Source organism: Rhinopithecus roxellana, chromosome 5, assembly GCF_007565055.1.
Source record: "Rhinopithecus roxellana isolate Shanxi Qingling chromosome 5, ASM756505v1, whole genome shotgun sequence".
Lineage (NCBI taxonomy): Eukaryota > Metazoa > Chordata > Mammalia > Primates > Cercopithecidae > Rhinopithecus > Rhinopithecus roxellana.
The window spans coordinates 84157462-84160262 of NC_044553.1; the positions used below are offsets into that span (position 1 = coordinate 84157462).

At 45.5% G+C, this 2801-nt stretch overlaps 1 non-coding gene across 1 annotated transcript; it reads left to right on the forward strand.

Annotated features, from left to right (window-relative positions):
- The first annotated feature begins 440 nt into the window (after nt 1-440).
- Nucleotides 441-547, forward strand: LOC115897770. The gene has a single exon (XR_004057566.1). It is a non-coding gene; the product is annotated as a U6 spliceosomal RNA (small nuclear RNA).
- Nucleotides 548-2801: the final 2254 nt, after the last annotated feature.

Genomic DNA, 2801 nt, shown 5'->3' on the forward strand with positions numbered 1-2801 from the left:
TTATAAGCTCCTCAGGAAGTTTGTTGGATTTGGTGCCTGAGTTCACAATCTCCTGGGGTGGACAGAAGGGTTTGGTAGAAGAATTAGGTGTGAAGATGGACGGGAGAGCAACGTGGAAGCTGGCTGGGAAGAGCCTGAGGTATTCCGGTCAGGGTTCTCTGTCTCTCTGTCTCTCTCTCTGTGTGTGTGTGTGTGTGTGTGTGTGTGTGTGAGTGTAAGTGTGTGTGTGTCTCTCTCTCTTTGTGTGTGTGTGTGTGTGTCTGTCTCTCTCTGTTGGGGTGGGAGAGATCTCTAGCTCTTAGGATCATTGCCTGTCATGGCCTAACCCTATTCCCCACTCTATTTTTGCTAACATAATTACTGTTTCCTTTGTATGATTTTTTTTTTTTTTTTTACTTCAGCCCAATTCCAGGCCTCCTTGTCTAAAACAAAACAAAACAGTGCTCTCTTTGGCAGCGCATGTACTAAAATTGGAACAATACAGAGAAGATTAGCATGGCCCCTGAGCAAAGAAGACACACAAATTTGTGAAGCATTACATATTTTTTAAAATAAAAAAGTAATAAAACAAAACAAAACAAAGCTTTCAAAACTTAACATTTCTGTGGCGTCTCCCTGAATCAGTGTAAACAGCCATGGCATTGGGTGCTGCCTGACGGTGAAGCTCTTCGGGCCTTGGAGACCGTTCTGCAGGTGTCTCTGGGGACATTCTTTTTTTTTGTTTTTTTGAGTTGGAGTCTCGCTGTGTTGCCCAGGATGGAGTGCAATGGTGTAATCTCAGCTCACTGGAACCTCTGCCTCCTGGGTTCAAGTAATTCTCCTGCTTCAGCCTCCAGGGTAGCTGGGACTACAGGCATGCGCCACCATGCCTGGCTAAGTTTTGTATTTTTGGTAGAGACAGGATTTCACCATGTTGGCCAGGCTGATCTCGAACTCCTGACCTCAAGTGATCTGCCTGCCTTGGCCTCCCAAAGTGCTGGGATTACAGGCGTGAGCCACCATACCTGGCTATCTCTGGGACATCCTTAAGTATCCCACGTCTGTCTGCTACTGTTTGGGCCTGTCGTTCTTTGGTCAGTAGATATGGCAATGTGTCATCCAATAACTGATCCCTTACCAACTTTTTGGTTTTTTTCTGAAATCGAGTTTTGCTCCATCACCCAGGTTGTAGTGCAGTAGTATGATCACAGAACACGGCAGCCTCAACCTCCTAGGCTTAGCCACCCGAGTAGCTGGGACTAGAAGCATATACCACCACATCTGGGGACAAAAAAAAATTATTTTTATAGATGTGGGATCTCACTGTGTTGCCCAGGCTAGCTTTGAACTACTGGGCTCAAGCAGTCCTCTCGTTTCAGGCTCCTGAGGTGGTGGGATTATAGGCATGAGCCACCAAGCCCGGCCCATTACCAACTTTAAGTTCTTCAGTTATCTGTTGGTTTTTCCCTCTGCAGATAAGTAATCTTAATTCCCATAATTAATTTTGTAACCCAATCAACACAACTTCTTTTGAAATCACTGCATCCATCTCTCCTAAGTTTTCAGAGTCTCCATTTTATAACAAGTGGCTAAGCCCTGAGTACACAGAGACTGATGAAAAGATTGCATGGTTTATCTCTGCCTCTCTGCTTAGATTCCTGTTTAATAATCATTAAATCTCTCACGTGTCACTTCTATTTGCAGTTTATGGAGCACCACCATGTCCCTTATCTCAGGCCATCAGCCCTTCTTGGTGATCTTATTATTTCCACTGATTCAGGTTAAGCTTGGCTTTATTTAGATCATCTTTATTATACCTGTGGGTAGGTTTTGTAAGCAGGCCCTAGCACAGGTTCAGTTGTGGGTTTCCTTTTAAAAGGTCAGTGTGAAACAGGAAATGTGACTAAGAAAATCTTCTTCCTCCATGAAGGCTCACTTCGTTAACTGGAAGAAAAGCTCCTATCCCGTCTCCCCCCAAACTTACTCATGGCCCAGACACATTTCAAAACAGCACGTATTTCCCAAAACACTGACATGTGCATTCTAAGGCTCATGTGTGCGGTGAGTAGTTCTTTGTCAGGTTCATTCTGTGAAGGGGCCCTGTCGTCACACCAGTCACTGTTCTTCAGAGAGCTGAGGATGTGCAGGGGCCTGAGGGACCTGGAAACCTGGTGGCTGAGCAATGATGAGAGTGGAACTCATGGTTGGAACAGTTGGCCATTCTCATGCAGATAGGGGCAGAGCCAGAACGGGAATCCAGGTCTCCTGACTCCCCGGCCACATTAACCCAAGTAAAACCCATATCTACCTCTTTAGCTTCTGGAGGCCCCTGCATCTTTCTCCTTGTGGGACACAAGCCAGGTACAGTTGCAGGGCGGACATGTGGTTTCCAAACAGGATGCTGGGGAAATTAATCTGGGATTCCTGACTGGGATTCTTCAGGAGGCAGTGGTGGCTCCCCTGTAGATCAAGTGGTTTGCGACCTTGTTTCAGTTTTCTTATCTATAAAGTAGAAAAATAATAGTACTTATGATGAGGTAAAGATAAATGAATACACATAAAACACTTAGAGCAGTCTTGGTGTGTGATCACTCCGTAAGCATTAGTGATTATTATTCTGGTGGGTTGGTTAGCTTTCCTCCGTTCTATTCAGTTCAGTGAGGGTTTGGCACCAACCATGGGCTTTGCCGGGACTGTGAAAATGGCCACATTGAGGCTCCACCTTAACCCTGGCCAGTCTCCCAACAGCCAGCCATTTGTCTTAAGAAGAGCTGAAGGAAATAATCTAATGGTGCAATGCAAAGTCAACACTGATGGGACTG